This window comes from Panthera onca, chromosome B1 (genome assembly GCF_046562875.1).
Source record: "Panthera onca isolate mPanOnc1 chromosome B1, mPanOnc1 haplotype 2, whole genome shotgun sequence".
NCBI classification, from domain to species: Eukaryota; Metazoa; Chordata; class Mammalia; order Carnivora; family Felidae; genus Panthera; species Panthera onca.
Window position 1 is genome coordinate 81157461 of NC_138342.1, and position 10052 is coordinate 81167512.

Sequence of the window (10052 nt, forward strand, 5' to 3'; positions counted from 1 at the left end):
TCAATGTCAAATCTAATTGCTCTCAGTGTTTCCCACGATTGATAGAGTTGAAGCCAACAAGTCCATAACATATCTTATCATTATAGCTTTCTCACTGTGGGGCTGATTGGTGCACCTGCCCGTGTCTGACCAAGGGCCAGTCAGATTTGTTTTTTTGTCTCTCTTCTGCTCGTACAGAGTAGAGCTGCCTCCTACCCTGAACATGGATTCACATTTATCATTTAGAGGAAATATGGGTTCATTACCAAATTCATAAATGAACCAGTATGACTAATTTTAAACATAATATGGGCAAAAGAAAAACTGATATTTTTTTTTGTCTATGAACTATAAGACAGGCATAGACTTAAACTATAAAATGTGCATATGATTAAACTATAAGATGGGAATAACTACCAACTAACCATACACTATAAGGTAGGTGTCAACTTAATGCAACAGCCCGTCATGGAGAGGCAGTTAAGGAACATACATTGAGAGAAACTATACCTCTAGTGGCTGCAGAATCCAAGGGTCATCCGTTTATAGGCTTAGAAGTTCATGAAGATAATTTTTGCAATATCAAAAAAAAATTCATAGTCACTAGTATTCGTGGTGCTCAGCTAGTTCAGATACGGCAACCTCTTTGACAGGGAACTCTTCTGAGAGGAGTACACTGAAGTGAATTAATGGGCAAAGCTACAGAGGTCATTTTTTCTTACTAGAGAAATAATTGCCTATCAAGACAATAACTTAGAATGTTCAGATGAGTCGTGGTATGGCAAGTGCACAAATAGGTGTGCACGTGTCTATATGTGTGTGAAATATGTAAAAAACTACAAAATTAGCATTCTATCTTAAGACCTGGCAGCATGCAATTAATGATTTCATAAACCTGATGTATTAGTCTCAAATATCTGTAAATATCATGTCCTAACTATAAATGTAAAATACAGCAATTTATGAGACAACCAGAAATCATTTTTGGCATAAAAATTCACTTTGAATAAACAAAATTCAGGATGAACCGATCTTACAATTTTGTTTTGGCTTGCAATCTTTATTTTAACATCAACAATTAATCAACAGAACTTATCATGGTCAATTGGCTTTCCATCCCAATGGCCATTATATAGGATGGCAGTATGTTTCCTCTTAGAGACTGTGCCAGTTTCACTGTGGAACAGATGGCAAGTCAACTGGGTTTAGGAGGGTAGTCTAGATGATGCCATATTAAGTGACATCTTCCAGCAGGAATCAATTTCATTGGACACTGGTGCCACCTTGACACATCACAAGGCTATCTGCTGCCTTCCATCAGACCTGTTGCCACTGTCACATGAAAATAGAGAATCTTGGGCAGTCATTGGGATAGATCTCCAGTGCACTCTTGGAAATCTCTTACAAAAACGCCCCAGCTTCCAGGTGAATTTCTGCCCTTTAACTGTTCAAACAGAGAAGGGAGTGTGGTTCTAGTCCACATTCTGAAAGACCTAGTGGTTTAAAAGAGTAGAATGCACCTTCCCTATAGTATCAAACACACAACTTTTTGTCTGGCTGAAAAAAAAAAAACAAACAAACAGTGATATTACAGTCCCTTTATCCCCTGCAATATAGTTGCCTAGAATAATTGAAAAACAGCACTTTCACAGTAAAGCAGTAAAAATACTAATAACGTATAAAATCCCTATCATTATATTCTTACTAAATGAAAATACCTGTCACCCTATTCAGTCTAAAGCCAGGTTAAATTTGGCGTGAATTTGTACATCCTTAGCATGAGCTTGGAACAGAAATAATTTCTTCTCCTCCATTCCTGGAGCTCTGACTTCTATTTGACTTTAGCTCAGCATTTCCATTTTATACCAGAACATGAACCCTCACTGGTATTCAGTTCCCCTGAATTGAAGTAATGTCTCAGCTAACGAGCGGCTTCCAGTAGGGATCATGTAACTGGCATAGCTACAGCAGAAACAGCACTGCGTTCTGCCAACATTCCCATTTCATCTACCCTGGGTAGCTTTATTGTTGTGCATGTTTATGAGCATGAATCTTCTTGTCTAAAGATTACAATACAAAAGAAGCAGATCTCTGCCTCTGAAATGAGGACTAAAGCTTTAGAATGTGGCGCCTTTGATAGCAAAAATTGTCATTGGGAAATTTACATCTCAGAGCAATAGGACCCACCTTTTTGCCAGATTGTAATCAGTTTCAATTCGGTCTCTATTTTACCAGCTGAAAGAAATATGCAGATTGCCTTTCAACAACAACTTTTAAAATTATTTTAATGCCTATTTCATTATTTTTTTAAGAAAATCAGCAAAGGTTTCCTGTTTTCTATGCTTAATTTCTTGTATTAAGAAATGATTGCGAATTGGGGCTTTTTTTTTAATCTTCAGTCCAGCATGCCTAAGTTCATATCACAAATCATCAACATTGAAAAAAAAGCAGCATTCTCTATTGGCATCTTTGTCTTTGGGTTTAGCTTTAAAATCCATCTCACAAACACCTGCTTTCCATGAGGATCAGGCAAAATATTCTGTTCAAAAATCAGTGCTATAGAGCATTGCCTGGTGGCTAGCGCAGATGACAAGAAGCGATGACAAGGAAATTTTCAGTGGATCTGTATCTCACCCAGGATTGTTTTTGTGAACCCGGGTAACCTGTGCCCTGCATCTGTGGTTTGGTAATATTCTACTCAAATTTGTCTGTCTGCATGCACAGGGCAGAGAAAATATCCAGCCATGAAAGGAAGATGGTTATTTTGGTTTATGAGTTAACTGAAATACCTCCACCTTACCCTCTACCCTCAGTCAAGATTTATTTCTTTGTCTCTTTTTTTGCCCAAGGGGAAGTTAAAAAGACTACTCAAGGCAGACAGCTACAGACACTGTATGGCGTTACTTCGTTCTCACAACAACCTTGTGAAGGAGATAGTATTAGCTCGGTTTTATAGTTCAGAGAACAGAGGCCAACGGAGTTTAGTTAACTCTTCAAGACTTACAATTAAGAGATAAGAGTCAATATTTGAACCCAGGTCTACATGACGTCAGAACCCATGCTTTTTTCTACTATCAATGATGGCAAAGCAGTTTTTCGTCTCTTGATGTCAACTCCAACTGATTGGCAGCAGCTCTTTGTAAATTTGTCCTTAGAAAGATTCTGAGGTCAAGACCCAAAAGAGATATGTGCTGGGTTCTGTTAGTCTTACCTGAGAAAGTGAGGGAGGGAGGAGCTTTGTCACAGGTGCTATGTACTTGACATGAAACCATTTGGTCTCCCAGGACCGGGTCTGTTCTCTGATCTGCAAGTTGGAAAACAGGCTTTTGTATGTCTTCATGTTGCCACTCAGGGTTGAAGTGTCATCGTGGTGAGCCCTACTATGATGCCTCCTCTGAAAACAGAAATCTGTTGCAATGAGATTTATAGTTAAGGAACAGATTGAGCGTGATACAAATTTCACAGTTGCTTATGCGCAATTTCATTAATGACAAAAACCACATGACAGCAGAAAGCTGCACCCTTCCGAACCAAGACGCATAGGAATGAACAAAAGGCATACATGCGCACACCTCAAATATCTACCAGCTATCCCAGCTGTGCTGTGAGCCACCCCTATCCACAGCTGGCACTGCAACTCTCCGACAGATTTCGGATCACTTTCACTTCACCACTTCACTAACCTTCGGGCTGTACTTCTGAGGCCCCCTCCCAAATGAGCTTCAGGTCTCTGTCAAGGTAAAGTTTCATACTGTATTATTTATCTATTTCCTAAACACTTAGAAAGTGTGTAAGTATACTACAGTTTTTATCAGCTTCCTATCTTTTTCTAATGTGTCATTAAAGTGTTCAAGTGTTTGAGATGCCTGGGTGGCTCAGTCGATTGAGCTTCCGACTTGGGCTCAGGTCACGATCTCATTGCTTGTGGGTTTGAGCCCCACATGGGGCTCTGTGCTGACAGCTCAGAGCCTGGAGCCTGCTTCAGATTCTGGGTCTCCCTCTGCCCCTCTTCCACCACGCGCTCTCTCTCTCTAAGAATAAATAAACATTTAAAAAATTAAAAGAAGATAATACTCTTCAAGTGTTTGTGCCTCTAATTCCATTTTTGCCATAAGCTTGGTGATCTTAATTTGTGTGTGCAAGGATAGCTAAACCACTCTATGACGTTGCTCCCTGGCATCCGTTTTGTGTGGCCAAGTGGCCTACAGGGGCCTTGAACTGGCACTAGCCCCCTCATGCAAGCTCATGTGATAAGCACTGTCCCCACCCCTCCCGGGGCCTTCCCCTTGTGCCCCCCTTAGATAAGATTACTGCAAAATTGACTAAAACCCCACTCTTTGGTTTGAATTGACCATCTGGCTTTAGCCCAGAACCCCAAAATCCTCTGCCCATGGACCCTAGTAAAGGCATGTGCCCCAGATCCTGCCACCCTCTCTGCCTGTACCCTGCCTTGACTTTCCCAAGTGGCCTTTCAAGATGCACTGCAAAACCTCTTCTAGGACCCGTGAGTAATAAACGTCTCAATTTCAATCCTCTGTGGTCTTTTGTTAAACACAGCTCATCCTCTCATACCTCTGAGCTCTACTTAACAAGTGTTATTTTCACAAAGTCATAACAGAGTGAATTAGTATAGTGATTTTTAGAACACGCATGTCTCATTATAGCAGCACTTATTGTACCTGAAATAATCAGATTAGACTTTGATAAACAGGCATTTAAAAAAAATACACCTGGGAAGAACCTAATTGATTCAGTGGCAAATCAAAGGTAGGGCAGCAGGAACAGTCACCCCTGCGGACAGGTAATGCAGGGATGCAAATCTCTCTGCTTTTTCTTATTACCATGCTCCAGTGAGCCTAAACAACATCAGTGGTAAATTACTCCTCTATGAAAAAATCTTTTGGTGGCTAAAATTTTCAACAATTGCTGCAGTTACTATTAAGTTTCACTAATTGACAAAGAAGTTTAACATTAGCACATTTTTATGGCATGACCTTTAATAAATATTGTTTTCTACATTAAAGTTATTTCAGGCCACTCCTAATATAAAATTGGCCCTGACCCATGTGGGCTCAACTATACAAATTCATTTCAAGAATAAATTCATCAGTGCAGAATTTTTCAAGCTCATTTTGGAGAAGTTCATTTCTCTAATGTCTGTGAAAAACCCTGTGTTTAATAAATTAGATTAGAAATAACCGTATTTTTTGTGATCGATTTGTTAGAAATGAATGAATAGAACACAGTGATTGTGAAGACAAAGAAAAACAGAATTGAGTTCCTTCAATTCTGTCAGTCCATGTGAGCACTTGGAGTTTTGTGCGTGAGGGTTTAAAATGCAAAACAATAAAACAAAGGGCAAACTATAAGACATAATACTTTTGATTGGTATGTTAGGCAGAATAATTACCCCCCCACACACACCCAAAGGAGTCCCTGAATCTATCAATATGTCACCTTACATCAGCAGAAAGGACTTCCAGAGGTGATAAAATTAAGGATGCTGGGATGGGGAGATGATGATGGATTATCAGGATGGGATCAACATGATCATGAGAGTTAATATGAGTGAGAGAGGGAAGCAGGAGACTGAGAAGAGATGAGACAAGGGAAGGAACAGGAAAAGATAAGGAGAGAACATCTCCTCTTGAGCCTTGGGAAGGAACTCAGCCCTGCCAGCAGCTTGATTTTAGTCCCACAAGACCCAATTCATACTTCTGACTTCCTGAATTGTAAGGCAATAAATTTGTGTTGCTTAAACTCACTGAGTTTGTGGTATTTTGTTATAGTAGCTAAGAAACTAATACAATTGGTTAAGTGCAATTTTAGTGCACACATGAAATATTTTAATACATTTTAGTACCTTTAAAAATTTGTTTAATGTTTATTTTTGAGAGAGAGAGAGACACAGAGAGTGCAAGCGTGAATGGGAGAGGGGTGGAGACAGAGGGAGATGCAGAATCCAGAGCAGGCTCCAGGCTCTGAGCTGTCAGCACAGAGCCCGATGTGGGGCTCGAACTCAAAAACAGCAAGATCATGACCTGAGCTGAAGACGGACCCTTAACCAATGGAGCCACCCCACACAGGTGCCTCACTTTTTAGTACCTTTAAAACTGAAAGTAATTATCTGTTTAAATTGTTAATTGTATTAATAAAGAACAAATCAATAAAATCATGATTATGTTACTATATAATTGTTCCCCAAAATAATTTTGTCATAGAGAAGAGAGAGACGTTAAAGAAAAGGTGTCAAGTACGCTAAATATGTCAGTCATGGCACCGGTGATGAAGCCCGAGAATTCTGTCAGCTCTTCCCTGTCCACTCACATCTCTATGGTATCTGCTCTGATTTAATTTTCAACCTCTGCTCCCCCTTTATCATCCTCTCCACTTATGACCCTAACTGACTGGTTAAACACAATTGTTTAAAAATCTGTATCAACATACTGCAGGAAGAAAAGGGAAAAAGATAAATTGCTTCCATAATATGAACAGTCACTGTTAATTTCTTTGAGGGCAGAGACCACATTTTATTTATCCTTCCTCCCAGCATCTAACACAGCTTCTGGCATAAAACAGAACAATCAATAGTATTTGATTAATACATGAATGCTATAAAGAAAAGGTATGTATTTTACATGTCCCTACTTCTCAGATATATCCTATGTAACTCCCACATGTCTATTAATATTCTGTTTCAAAGCCATATGTTTACCAAAACTTTACTAGGTACCCCCCACCAAAAAAACCATGAAATTCCTTCTTCTTTAAGTTCTAATGGCCTATCATTGTATACCACATATTAAATCTAATTATACATGATTTTATTTCCTCTGCTAAACTATAACCTCTTAAAGATTAGAGGCATATAGTTTATTCTTAACTGTGGTCACCACGGGACCTACAGAATAATTTTCATATGTTACATGATCATAAATCATTGTTCAATTTAAGTTGAAAGCACTATCTCATCATTACCTATTTCACTTCTATCAATTCATGTTTGTAAAAGTATGAAAATGTCAAACATTTTTACATTTGCTTTAAAACCTGTAAAATGTAAGATCATACCTTTATCTCATTATCTTTACTATTTTATACTATAATGCATCAAACGAAGAAATTTCCTGTAGGAAACTAATTCTTGGAGATCTCAATATATATTACATGCACTTGTTCATGACCCTGGCTATAAATGAGTTATTTTTCCCTTCCCTTATCAAAACTGAACAGTTTAAATGGGTCTCTTTGATGTAAATGCATTTTCATACATTTTCAAAACATTTTCCTTCCTCCTTTTTATCTGTCTAAATCCTCACCTTACCCTTGCCCACATTATATTACCACATGTCATATCCTTATTTTCTGCAGCTAAGTGACCTATTGAGATTTATGGAGACTAAATGGTAATGACTTTAATAAAAGATGTGATGTGAAACTGCCTTTGCAATTTAAGAGTATGTCTCCCACAGTCTTTCCTGGATGCTAAAATAATCTGGGCATCAACCTTATGTCTCCATGTACAAAGGAGGCAGACAGCTGGAATTTCAGACAAACTGCATCCCCCTCCCCCTGCTCTCAAGACACCCCAAGCTCAAAGCCAGTGACACTACTACCTCTTGTGGTACTAACATAACTACATCAAAAGGCCCCAGGAAACTTCAGCTTTTCCTGAGTCTGATGCAAAAACATCAACAGAGTCTGTCTTGAAGAATAGTATCCGGCTCGACTCTCTAACATTTCTATCACAAATAATACACATGACAGTATCTTGGATAAACCAAGTCCAAGATGTTTCACACGTAACTGCTAAGTTTTTAGGAAATAGAAAAGGAGTTTTTTAAAGCTAGCATGAAAAGACTTAGAGAAAAATGAATTTGACTGGAGGATATGGATAAGAAGAAAATGTTTTCTCTCAGATGAAGCTACTTTCTGAAAAAAGAAAAATAGTCTCAGTGAAATGCACAAAACAGATCATTAACAAATGGAAAACCTATACATGTATCTTGTGACAAAATTTGTTTTAAATACACACAGTGGTTAACGATATGGTATCACAGACTGTAAGGATTCACATACTTCGTGTGACATTTGTAGATTTTCTTTCTAACAAAACATGAGAAGTAAGACATGGTGAGACTTGAATTGTCTGGAAGGAAAAAACACCTTTACATCTCTCTCCGGTGATCAGAGTGGGAAAGGAAGTAGTAACTTTTAAAGAAAATGAAAGAGAGGATGCCTTTAAAATGTGGGCTGTATGCTGGAGCCAACTCATACTGATTGGTGAGTATTAAGGTCATTGTGGAATTATTACGGAATTCTGATACATCATAAGTAGTCTGAAACCATCTACAATGGACGTGTCTAAAAACATGGATATTATTTATCAGTAATCATCCAGCACACACTAATTTGTGAAGCATTATTTAGCCTAGTGTGGTTTCTTTTGCATAGTTGAAAAAGAAAGGATACATTTAGGCTTTTTCTCGAAGATGGCGGTGTAGGCGGACGCTGGGCTCACCGTGTGTGCGTCCTGCTGATCACTTAGATTCCACCTACACCTGCCTAAATAACCCAGAAAACTGCCAGAAAGCTAGCAGAAAGGAGTCTCCTGAGCCAAGCGCAGACGAGAGGCCCACGGAAGAGGGTAGGAAGGGCGGAGAGGCGGTGAGCACTACATGGACTGGCGGGACGGAGCCGGGGCGGAGGGGCGGCCAGCTGGCCAAGCAGAGCCCCCGAGTCTGGCTCGCAAAAGCGGAGGGGCCGGATGCAGTGTGTTCTGACAGCAAGCAGGACTTGACATCTGGAAGGTTATAAGCTAACAGCTCTGCTCAGAGAACAGGAGGGCTGGAGGACAATGGGAGGGAGAGTTGCTGAGCCCGGACAACAGAGCACAGCTTGGCAGGGGACAAAGGCGCCCGCCAGCACCATCTCCCTCGCCATCCCCCAGCCAAAATCCCAAAGGGAACCAGTTCCTGCCAGGGAACTTCCTTGCACCATACAAACACCCAACGCTGTGCTTCTGCCCATCCGACCCTCCAGCAGCTCTGACTCCCTCCTGGGGCCTCAGGGCCCCTCCCGAAGCAGATCTCCGAAGGAAAAGCGAGCTGAGTCTGCCCCTCCGGCCATTGTGCACCTTGCCGATCCACCCCAGCTAATACGCCAGATCCCCAGCACCACAAGCCTGGAAGTGTGCAAGTAGCCCAGACGGGCCACGCCACCCCACAGTGAATCCCGCCCCTAGGAGAGGGGAAGAGAAGGCACACACCAGTCTGACTGTGGCCCCTGCGGTGGGCTGGGGGCAGACATCGGGTCTGACTGCCGCCCCGCCCACCAACGCAAGTTATACACCACAGCACAGGGGAAGTGCCCTGCAGGTCCACCGCAGCACTCCAGGGACTATCCAAAATGACCAAACGGAAGAATTCCCCTCAAAAGAATCTCCAGGAAATAACAACAGCTAACGAACTGATCAAAAAGGATTTAGATAATATAACAGAAAGTGAATTTAGAATAATAGTGATAAAATTAATCGCTGGGCTTGAAAACAGTATACAGGACAGCAGAGAATCTCTTGCTACAGAGAACAAGGGACTAAGGAACAGCCAGGAGGAGCTAAAACATGCTATCAATGACCTGCAAAATAAAATGGAGGCAACTACAGCTCGGATTGAAGAGGCAGAGGAGAGAACAGGTGAACCAGATGATAAAATTATGGAAAAAGAAGAAGCTGAGAAAGAGAGAGATAAAAAAATCCAGTATGAGGGGAAAATTAGAGAACTAAGTGATGCACTAAAGAGAAATAATCTACGCATAATTGGTATTCCAGAGGAGGAGAGAGAGGGAAAGGTGCTGAAGGTGTACTTGAAGAAGTAATAGCTGACGACTTCCCGGATCTGGGGAAGGAAAAAGGCACTGAAATCCAAGAGGCACAAAGAACTCCCTTCAGACGTAACTTGAATCGATCTTCTGCACGACATATCATAGTGAAACTGGCAAAATACAAGGATAAAGAGAAAATTCTGAAAGCAGCTAGGGATAAACACGCTCTAACATGTAAAGGGAGACCTATA